We start from the raw sequence: 11,750 nt of genomic DNA on the forward strand, positions 1-11,750 counted from the left end.
TAGATGGAGCAGTGCTGTTCTCCTCAAAAATAAAAAAAAACAGAGATCTACAAAGCGATGGTACGACACAGTAGACTCCCCAGTAAACAGTAGACTCCCCAGTAAAAGATGTGTTTCCGTCAGAGCGAGATTACCAAAGGCTGGAGCATCGGCAGCGCTCACTTCACAAGCTCAGGGCATGCATTTGTAGTCTACTTGTGTGCTGCTATAGCCGTTTGCTTTAGCTTCTGGAGTTCGCTAAATATTTTCAAAAATAAACTGATAAAACACACAGATGCTTAATCAAGGTGACTTATCAAGATGAGGACCAAGAGCAAGAGGGAGTTATGTGATGTAATGTCCGCAACTAAAGAATCATTGTGGAATCGGAAAAGACACGTATCCCGAAAGCATGATGCTGTACTTACTATGTGCACATGCTAAAAGAAAGGAACAAGGTAGGTAGACAAGTAAGAGTTTTCATTGTAGCAAAGTATTTATAAACAAAAATCTCTTACACTTTAATTTTTTATTTTGTTGAATTTTTACCCCCTTTTCTCCCCAATTTCGTGGTATCCAATAGATAGTAGCTACTATCTTGTCTCATTGCTACAACCCCCGTACGGGCTCGGGAGAGACAAAGGTTGAAAGTCATGCGTCCTCCGATACACAACCCAACCAAGCCGCACTACATCGCGCATCCAGCCGCACCAATGTGTCAGAGGAAACACCGTGCACCTGGCAACCTTGGTTAGCGCGCACTGCGCCCGTGCGACAAGGATATCCCTACCGGCCAAACCCTCCCTAACCCGGATGACACTAGGCCAATTGTGCGTCGCCCCACGGACCTCCCGGTCGCGTCCGGTTAAGACAGAGCCTGGGCGCGAACCCAGAGTCTCTGGTGGCACAGCTGGCACTGCAGTACAGCGCCCTTAACCACTGCGCCACCCGGGATAAATCTCTTAAACGTTTGATACAGGTCGCAGTTGTAAATGAGAACTTGTTCTCAACTGGCCTAAATGGTTAAATAAAGGTGAAATGTAAAAACCTCAGGCTGCCGCTACTTGTTTCACCTTGGCACTCAGAGCATTTCATATGTGATTTAGTGGTATGTCCATGGATATCAGGCCACTTTACTGTATAATGGGTTTAGAGCAGAGTGCTTCATATGATTGTTTGTGACACATAACTCACAGCTATTCTCTTTTTTAATGGTAGGAAACCTGTTTTCATTAGATCACTATCACGAAAGAGAGGGAGGGCTTAGGGAGTGAGAGAGAAGGAGAGAGAGAGTGGGAGTGCTTTCACCATCACTGAGAACACAATGGTGAGAATTATACATCTTCAACTCCATTTCACTGGATAATAAACAAATCAAAATATGAGCAATGACCATGAGATCACCTTGCAGGGTATAACAGTAAGATAAAGGTGAGGGGAACACTCACGTTACACGCAAATGCAAAAAGGCATAGTGCAAACTGTAGCACCTTTGATTGAGCAGTTGTCTGTTCTTCTCCGTCACTATGCACCCCCCCCCCTCCTCCCCTCCCCCTTTAACAACCTAACCGACTGTTTTGTGATTGCTTGGGAAGTTCAGTACTTGGCCCATTTTGGCCTCTTATTTGCTCCATTTTCCAGTGTTCCAGGCGGAGCCGGTGCCAAATAGCAGTTATCAGCCTGGATATCTACCCTCCTGAAACCATCTAGGCACCAATATGATCCAGAGATTTACCAGAACGTGGGATCGTTTCATCAACATGAAGGAGACGGCAGCAACAGAAAGAGATAGGGAGTGAGAGAGGGAGAGAAAGAAAATAATATGAATGACATAAATTATTTGGGGAAGATGGAGAGCAGAGGATGGAGAAAAGAGCACAGGGAAAGAGAGAATAAGGTACATGGTTTATTGATGGTGGCACCAGTGCATATCTGGGCTCCAGGTGTGTCTGCGTTTCCTCTTTATGGACACTTTGCTTCCCGAAGTGTTTCCATTCGGTCGCTGCTAACACTCCAGTTCATCGGGAGTTTCATTGGCTTCCCACTGTGTATTCCTCAGATCCCCCTTTCACTGGCTGTAATCAATATTTTTACACTTGGATGTTGTAAACTTTATCTTGAGTGCTTTTTGGCAATGATATTGCGACAGGTCAACTTTCAAGGCTTGAATTACCTCGAAATATAGAACACAAACCCTCTTCGTAGCATTTACCATCATGAGAACTGGTCTTTTACGGGCAGAATTCATCCTCTTCTTTCAGTGATAGGGTTTTTGGCTTAACCTACCGCTGTAAAAGGAGCATATGGAATGAATGATACTAAATTCAAGGTCTGGAACAGTTTGTAGTGCTTCCTGTAGTTTTAGGAGATGGCCATGTTCAGTCTTACCTCAGATGTTGCTTTTTATTGTTTTATCAACTTTAAATGACTGGTATCGAAACCTGGTCGTCAGCATCTGCAACATCAAATTCAACAGTATATAACCTGACTGAAAAGGTTACTTACCAGGAATGTATTGGAGTGTAAACAGATGTAAACACCATTTACAGAATTCATTTTTATATTTTGTGAGTAACATTTGGGCACTAATTAAGCTCAATTAGCATTGTTTGCGTTAGCATTTACTTTTGCTGGCGCTTTTAACCACTCCACCCTGTCAGGAGCAGACTGGATGTGGCTCTGTTGAATCCTTACAACAACATGACCATCAAATACTTAGCATCATGCTAGGCTAACAAGTCTATGACACTACTGTTGTTAAACAGGCATGCTAATGAAATAGCCTGGTTAGCAATTAGCTTATGGTAAAGATTCATTACGTTAATTAGGAGGGCAGCTGTTATAAAAAGCTAACAATGCACATCTAAAATGTACCGCAAAGCTCTACGTTTTTACTTAATTAACCTCAATCTTCCTCCTGGGGACATGATGTTTTGATGAAGCATGAGTAGCTAAGCAAGCACATAAGATATAATTAGGTGAAAATGAACGAGTGGCTATTAGGTTACTCTCATTTAATCTGCACTCTAGTTATTTATGTAAATCAGAGGATAGAACAGGCACTGTAGCAATAATGATGAGATAAATGTGTAGCATTATCATTAATGGATGACAGGGAACTCATGGTTAGTGTGTCTGTGCGTGTGCATGCGCGCGCGTGTGTGTGCACGCATGCGTATGCATGTGTGCGAGAGAGTGCTGCGTGAGGAAGAGTGCCGCGTGTGAAAATACTTGTGCACTTGTGTCAGATTCACACACTATCCATGCATACCGTTAATACTTTCCTCTACAACTAAGCACTTCCATTTCACATGGTTTTCATTTCACATGAGCTCCTCCCTCTTCTAACTCTCTTTCATATTGGATTGTTCTCCTAATTGCCCATTGGCAGAGTATCCCGGTAAAGAAATGATCTTCTGCCTTTTGGTCTCAGTGCTGCCACATTCAACTTAAAGCAGGACTAGTCAGGAAAGCAGCAAGGTCTGCCGAGTCAGACGGAGCAAATAGGAGGCAGAGACAGAAGATATGTCCCAAATGGCACCCTATTCCCAACACAGTGCACTACTTTTGACCAGGGCCCATAGGGCTCTGGTCAAAAGTATAGTGCACTATCTAGGGAATCGGGTGCTATTTAGGACACACAGCGCAGCAGAGATCTGCCTCCTCAGATACCTCTCTATTATTAACCCCTTCCTCAGAGCTTCGTCTCAAATGGCTCCATTCCTTTCCTCATTAACTCCACGTCAACTACAACTTCCTCATCTACTTGTATTCTTTTGTACTCTATTCATGTCTGAATATTGTCTGTGTGTATCTGACAGCCTGCTGCAAAGCAAATGGCCCCGCTGAGATAAAGATTCTCTACTAACTGTCTCTCATGCAGTGATTATGAAAAGGAGATGATGAGGAAAGGAAGCTATTTGAGACTATTCGGATGCAGTTCTGAAACTAGAATGACTTTCTAGTTGAAAGCTATATCTAGTCTCTGTGCTTATAACTGGTAACAACAGAAAGAATAAGAGCAAGAAAGCCATTGACTAACATTGTGAAACGGTTCAGGTTCCCAATTCTCTGGCCTGCTGGCTCAGGGGCTGCTTCTGAACATTGTTTAAAGCTGTGTTCTGCATTGATGTCATTACATTCCGCGGTCGAGGTTCAAGGGCTAACGGCAGTGGGGGGAAAAACTGTGCAATTGACAGCAACTCTAATTGTGGGGTCTCTATTCCGATTCAAAGTGCTACCTGGGTTTTGTCCCCATGCTGAGTGTACTGGTTTTTAATGTCAAGTTCCTTTGTGCTCAGCATCTCTCTTCCCCTGTCGTGTAATGACAGCCATCATAAACACAAACACACACCCAGCTCCAAAACAAAATGAATAAAATGTGCTCATTGGAGAAAAAAATCCCATTTACAAAGCAGAGGGATTCTGCCTGGTTTTTGATCATCAATGTCAGAGCAAAGAGAAAACAAGGGGTAGAGAAAGGGAGGGTGCAGAAAAAAGCTCTCTGTGAGTTCTGATACATATTTCATGCATTCACAAAGATAGATTTTATGTTGTGGAAGATAGACAAACTAATGGACTGACTACTTTGGAGCTTTAATGGGTAGGTAGCATAAAGGTAACCACATGTAACATATGGATTTGCATTAGTACACACATCAAAAGTCCCAATGCAAAGTTACACCTCACTTTTCTATTTTTGGAGTTATTACATAAAACCCATCAGAATTCCAAAGCGGATATTATTTTTGGGGTGTGTGTGATGTAATATGGAGGACATGGCAAGCCAGCCTATTCCCTATAATGTAAACTCCAACAAAAATAACTTAAAGTTAAACCAAATCGTTTTGATTTGCACTCATGACTACTGGTTTCAAATTCATTTTACAACTTACAAGAAAATACTTTATACATTTATTGTTACAAATAAAAAAAATCAGCCAACAAGCCTGCTAACGTTAGCCCTACTAGCCTGCTAACGTTAGCCCTACTAGCCTGCTAACGTTAGCCCTACTAGCCTGCTAACGTTAGCTCTACTAGCCTGCTAACGTTAGCCCTACTAGCCTGCTAACGTTAGCCCTAATTGCCTGCTAACGTTAGCCCTAATTGCCTGCTAACGTTAGCCCTACTAGCCTGCTAACGTTAGACCTACTAGCCTGCTAAAGTTAGCCCTACTAGCCTGCTAACGTTAGCCCTACTAGCCTGCTAACGTTAGCCCTACTAGCCTGCTAACGTTAGCCCTAATTGCCTGCTAACGTTAGCCCTAATTGCCTGCTAACGTTAGCCCTACTAGCCTGCTAACGTTACATTAGCACTGAATGAGTCAGCCAGTTGCTATCAACACCTAGATTACAGTTACATTAAAGTAAACCAAAGTTTTGGAAATACATAAAGCCATCTAACCAAATAATCAAAGTATGATAGCTACAGTGCATTCAGAAAGTATTCAGACCTCTCAACTTTTCCCAGATTTTGTTAAGTTACAGCCTTATTTGAAAATTGATGAAATTGTTTTTTCCCATCATCAATCTACACACAATACCCAATAATGACAAAGCAAAAGTTCTGCAAAGAAAATTAAATATCACATTCACACAAGTAATCGCACTCTGTGTTGAAGCACATTTGGCAGCGATTACAGCCTTGAGTCTTCTTGGGTATGATGCTACAAGCACAGCACACCTGTGTTTGGGGAGTTTCTCCCATTTGTTGAAGCGTCTGCAGACCCTCAAACTGTCAGGTTGGATGGAGAGCCTCGCTGCACAGCTATTTTCAGGTCTCTCCAGAGATGCTCGATCAGGTTCAAGTTTGGGCTCTGGCTGGGGTACTCAAAGACATTCAGAGACTTGTCCCAAAGCCTCTCCTGCATTGTCTTGGCTGTGTGCTTAGGGTTATTGTCCTTTTAGAAGGTGAACCTTTGCCCCAGTCTGATGTCCTGAGCACTCTGGAGCAGGTTTTCATCAAGCATCTCTGTACTTTGCTCCATTCATCTTTCACTCGATCGTTAACTTGTCTCCAAGTTCCTGCTGCTGAAAAACATCCCACAGCATGATGCTGCCACCCCCATGCTTCACTAAAGGGATGGTGCCAGGTTTCCTCCAGAAGTGACGCTTTGCAGTCAGGCCAAAGAGTTCAATCTTAGTTTTATCAGATCAGAGAATCTTGATTCTCATGGTCTGAGAGTCCTTTAGGTGCCTTTTGGCAAAATCTTGTCATGTGCCTTTTACTGAGGAGTGGCTTCTGTCTGGCCACTCTACCATAAAGGCCTGATTGGTGGTGTGCTGCAGAGACGGTTGTACTTCTGGAAGGTCCTCCCATCTCCACAAAGTAACTCTGGAGCTCTGTCAGAGTGACCATCGGGTTCTTGGTTACCTCCCTGACCAAGGCCCTTCTCACCTGATTGCTCAGTTTGGCTGGGCAGCCAGCTCTAGGAAGAGTCTTGGTGGTTCAAAACTTCTTCAATTTAAGAATGATGGAGGCCACTGTGTTCTTTGGAACCTTCAATGCTGCAGAAAATGTTTTGGTACCCTTCCCCCAGATCTGTTCCTCGACATAATCCTGTTTCGGAGCTCCGCGGACAATTCCTTTGACCTCATGGCTTGGTTTTTGCTCTTACATGCACTAACAACCGTGGGACCTTCTATAGACTGGTGTCTGCCTTTCCAAATCATGTCCAATCAATTTAATTTACCACAGGTGGACTCCAATCAAGTTGTAGAAACATCTCAAGGATGATCAATGGAAACAGGTGTAATGTGTGCGCGCTGGGAGTCAGGAAGCAAGTTCAGGGTGTTAATAATTTAATAAATGAACGAAACATAATACAAAACAGGAACAGCACACAGACAGGAAACTGAAACAGAAACAATAATGCCTGGGGAAGGAACCAAAGGGAGTGACATAAATAGGGCAAGTCTCTCGACCCCTCCTGTCTCAGCCTACAATATTTATGCTGCAGTAGTATATGTGTCAGGGGGCTAGGGTCAGTCTGTTATATCTGGAGTATTTCTCCTGTCTTATCCGGTGTCCTGTGTGATTTTAAGTATGCTCTCTCTAATTCTCTCTCTACCTGGCCTGATGACTCCTTGCTGTCCTCAGTCCACCTGCTGCTGCTCCAGTTTCAACTGTTCTGCCTGCGGCTATGGAACCCTGACCTGTTCACCGGACGTGCTACCTGTCCCAGACCTGCTGTTTTCAACTCTCTAGAGACAGCAGGAGTGGTAGAGACACTCTGAATGATCGGCTATGAAAGGCCAACTGACATTTACTCCTGAGGTGCTGACCTGTTGCACCCTCGACAACCACTGTCATTATTATTATTTGACCCTGCTGGTCATTTATGAACATTTCAACATCTTGACCAGGTACTGATATAATCTCCACCCGGCACAGCCAGAAGAGGAATGACCACCCCTCATAGCCTGGTTCCTCTCTAGTTTTCTTCCTAGGTTCTGGCATTACAGGGAGTTTTTCCTAGCTCCGTGCTTCTACACCTGCATTGCTTGCTGTTTGGTGTTTTAGGCTGGGTTTCTGTAAAGCACTTTGTGACATCAGCTGATGTAAGAAGGGCTTTATAAATCAATTTGATTGATTGATTGAGGTAATCAAGGAGGTGATGGAGTCCAGGTGAGTCATTATGCGCTGATGCACGTAACGATGGCGACAGGTGTGCGCCATAACGGCAGCCTGGTGACCTAGAGATCGGAGAGGGAGCACACGTGAAAGTAGGATGCACCTGAGCTCAATTTCGAGTCTCATGGTAAAGACTCTGAATACTTTAGAAAATTTAAATATTTAAGTTTTTTATTTGTAATAAATTTGCTCAAATTTCAAAAACAGTTTTCGCTTCGTCATTATGGGGTATTGTGTGTAGATTAATGAGGATAACATTTCTTTAATTCATTTTAGAATATGGCTGTAACAAAACAAAATGTGGAAAAAGGGAAGGGGTCTGAATACTTTCCGAATGCACTATATATGCAGTTATCTTAGCCAGCAAGCTAGCCAGCCAGCTAACATTAGCTATTAGCCAAGCCAGCCTAGCCAACCATGATTTGACACAGCCAGATACATGAGAATGCACATCCCATATTGAGGTTAAAAACTTCTTATGGCTGCATAAGCACTATTGAGTAGCTTGGATGAAATGTGCCCAGAGGTGCCCAGAGTAAACGGCCTGCTCCTCAGTCTCAGTTGCTAATATATGCATATTCTTCTTCTTATTATTATTAGTAGTAGTAGTAGTATTGGATAGAAAACACTGAACTTTCTAACACTGTTTGTATGATGTCTGTGAGTATAACAGAACTCATATGGCAGGCAAAAACCTGAGAATAAATTTGTGATAAATCTGAGGTTGGTGGATTTTCAAACCAGGCCCAATTGAATTTACATTGGGATATGAATGAAGTTGCACTTCCTAGGGCTTCCACTATATGTCAACCGTCTTTAGAAACTTGAATGAGGATTCTACTGTGTTGTGGGACTGAATAAGAGCTGAATGAGTCAGCTTACTGGCAGAGAGCCATTTTCTGGTCACGCGCATTCCACATGATATCGACTTGAGTTCCATTCCTCCTCAAGAAAAGTTCCAACCGAATTCTCCGATTGGAACTTAATTGAAGATTTATGATAAAAACATCCTAATCATTGATTCTGTACTTAGTTTGAAATGTTTCTTCGACCTGTAATATAACTTTTTGAAGTTTTTGTCCGAAGAAATGCACGAGCGTCTGGATATGTATACCAAATGCGCTAACAAAAGTAGCTAATTGGACATAAATAATGGACATTATCGAACAAATCAATAATTTATTGTGGACTTGGGATTCCTGGGAGTGCATTCTGATGAAGATCATCAAAGGTAAGGGAATATTTATCATGTAATTTCTGGTTTCTGTTGACTCCAACGTGGCGGCTAATTGTATCATTTTTGTGAGTGCTGTCTCAGATTATTGCATGGTATGCTTTTTCCGTAAACATTTTTTGAAATCTGACACAGCGGTTGTATTAAGGAGAGGTATATCTATAATTCCAAAGGTATAACTTGTATTATCATCTACATTTATCACTGGATGATTTTGGAACTACTGAACGTAACGCGCCAATGTAAACTCAGATTTTTTTATATAAATATGAACTTTATCAAACAAAACATACAAGTCCTATGAGTGTCATCTGATGAAGATCTTCAAAGGTTAGTGATTAATTTTATCTCTATCTGTGCTTTTTGTGACTCCTATCTTTGGCTGGAAAATGGCTGTGTTTATTCTGTGGCTTGGTGGTGACCTAACATAATCATTTGTGGTGCTTTCGCTGTAAAGCATATTTGAAATCGGATTAACAACAGGATTAACTTTAAAACGGTATAAAATACATGTATGTTTGAGGAATTTTAATGATGAGATTTCTGTTGTTTTGAATTTGGCGCCCTGCACTTTCACTGGTTGTTGTCATATAATCCCGTTAACGGGATTGCAGCCCTAAGAAGTTAACTGTCTTAAGTTTGCAATTAGGAAACCATTCATTACAGGATCATACTTCAGTTTTCCTGAGCTAATTGCTTCTTATAAACCCATTTAAATCAAATTAAATTGCATTGGTCAAATCCACATCCTTGTAATTATTCGCCTACCTCCTCATGCCTTTTGCACACATTGTATATAGACTCCCCCCTTTGTTTTCTACTGTGTTATTGACTTGTTAATTGTTTATTCCATGTGTAACTCTGTGTTGTCTGCTCACACTGCTATGCTTTATCTTGGCCAGGTCGCAGTTGCAAATGAGAACTTGTTCTCAACTGGCCTACCTGGTTAAATAAAGGTGAAATAAAATGAAAATAAAAAAAATATTTAGCAGATGTTATTGCGGGTGGCGAAATGCTTGTGTTCCTAGCTCCGACAGTACAGTAGTATCAAACATTTCACAACAATACACACATCTAAATGTAAAAGAATGGAATTAAGAAATATATCAAAATTAGGACGAGCAATTTCGGAGTGGTATTGACTAAAGTAGAATAGTATACAGTATATTCATATGAGATGAGTAAAGCAGTATGTAAACATTATTAAAGTGACTGTGGTTCCATTATTAAATGTACCAGTGATTCAATGTCTATGTATATAGGGTAGCAGCCTCTAAGGTGCTTAGTTGAGTAACCGGGTGGTACTATTTAGCAGTCTGATAGAAATTGTTTTTCAGTCTCTCGGTCCCAGCTTTGATGCCCCTGTACTGACCTCGCCTTCTGGATGATAGAGGGGTGAACAGGCTGTGGCTCGGTTGGTTGATGTCCTTGATGATATTTTTGGCCTTCCTGTGACATTGGGTGCTGTCGGTGTCCTGGAGGGCAGGTAGCTTGCCCCGGTTATGCGTTAAGCAGACCGCACCACCCTCTGGAGAGCCTTGCAGTTGTGGGCAGAGCAGTTGCCGTACCAGGCGGTGATACAGCCCTACAATACACCTTCGATTGTGCATCTGTAACATTTTGTGAGCGTTTTAGGTGACAAGCCAAATTTCTGTTGTTGAGCCTTCACCACACTGTCTGTGTGGGTGGACTATTTCAGTTTGAACTTAAAACTTTCCACCTTCTCCACTACTGTCCCGTCGATGTGGATGGGGGGGATGCTCCCTCTGCTGTTTTCTGAAGTCCACAATCATCTCCTTTGTTTTGTTGACATTGAGTGAGAGTTTATTTTCCGGACACCACACTCCGAGGGTCCTCACCTCCTGCCTGAAGGCCATCTCGTCGTTGTTGGTAATCAAGCCTACCACTGTAGTGTCGCCTGCAAACTTGATGATTGAGTTGGAGGCGTGCATGGCCACACAGTCATGGGTGAACAGGGAGTACAGGAGAGGGCTGAGAAGGCACCCATGTGGGGACACAGTGTTGAGGATCAGCGTGATGGTGATGTTGTTTCCTGCCCTCACCAGCTGGGGGCGGCCTGTCAAAGGGGGGGGGGGATTCTCTTGGCAGATAATGCAGTCAGCATTTGATTGTAAGGAATTCTAGGTCACGTGAACAAAAGGACTTGAGTTCCTGTATGTTGTTATGATTACACCATGAGTTGTTAATCATAAGGCATACACCTCAGTCCTTCTTCTTCTTGCCAGAGAGTTTGTTTCTGTCGAGGCGATGCATGAAGAAACCGGGTGGCTGTATCAACTCTGACAATCTCTGATGTTACAATCTCTGATGTCTCTCTGGAAGGCAACTCGTGCCCTAATTTCATCCATCTTGTTGTATAGAGATTGGACACTGGTGAGTAATATGCTCGTAAGCGGTGGATGGTGTGCTTGCCTTCTAAGTCTGACCAGTAGGCCGTTCCGTCTGCCTCTCCTGCTCCGCCTTATTTTGGGTCGGCCTCTGGGATAAGATCCCATGTCCAGGGTGGAGGTCCGAAACAAAGGACCCGCTTCAGGAAAGTCGTATTCCGGGTCGTAATGTTGGTAAGTTGACGTCACTTTTATATCCAGTAGTTTTTCCCGGCTGTATGTAATAACACTTGAGATTTTCTGGGCTAACAATGTAAGAAGTAATACCTAAAAAAACATCTCTGTCAGTGCCATTCTGTGTGTCTAGGGTGTCAGGTGAAGCAGGTCTAGCGTGTCAGGTAAGGTAGAAGTGATATGATCCTTAACTAGCGTCTCAAAGCACTTCATGATGACAGAAGTGAGTGCTACGTGGCGATAGTCATTTCTTTCAGTTACCTTTGCTTTCTTGCGCACATTCGAGTACCTATTCTCCATTCGAGTATCTATCCCAATGTAGC

This window comes from Oncorhynchus tshawytscha, linkage group LG05, assembly GCF_018296145.1.
Source record: "Oncorhynchus tshawytscha isolate Ot180627B linkage group LG05, Otsh_v2.0, whole genome shotgun sequence".
Taxonomy (NCBI): domain Eukaryota; kingdom Metazoa; phylum Chordata; class Actinopteri; order Salmoniformes; family Salmonidae; genus Oncorhynchus; species Oncorhynchus tshawytscha.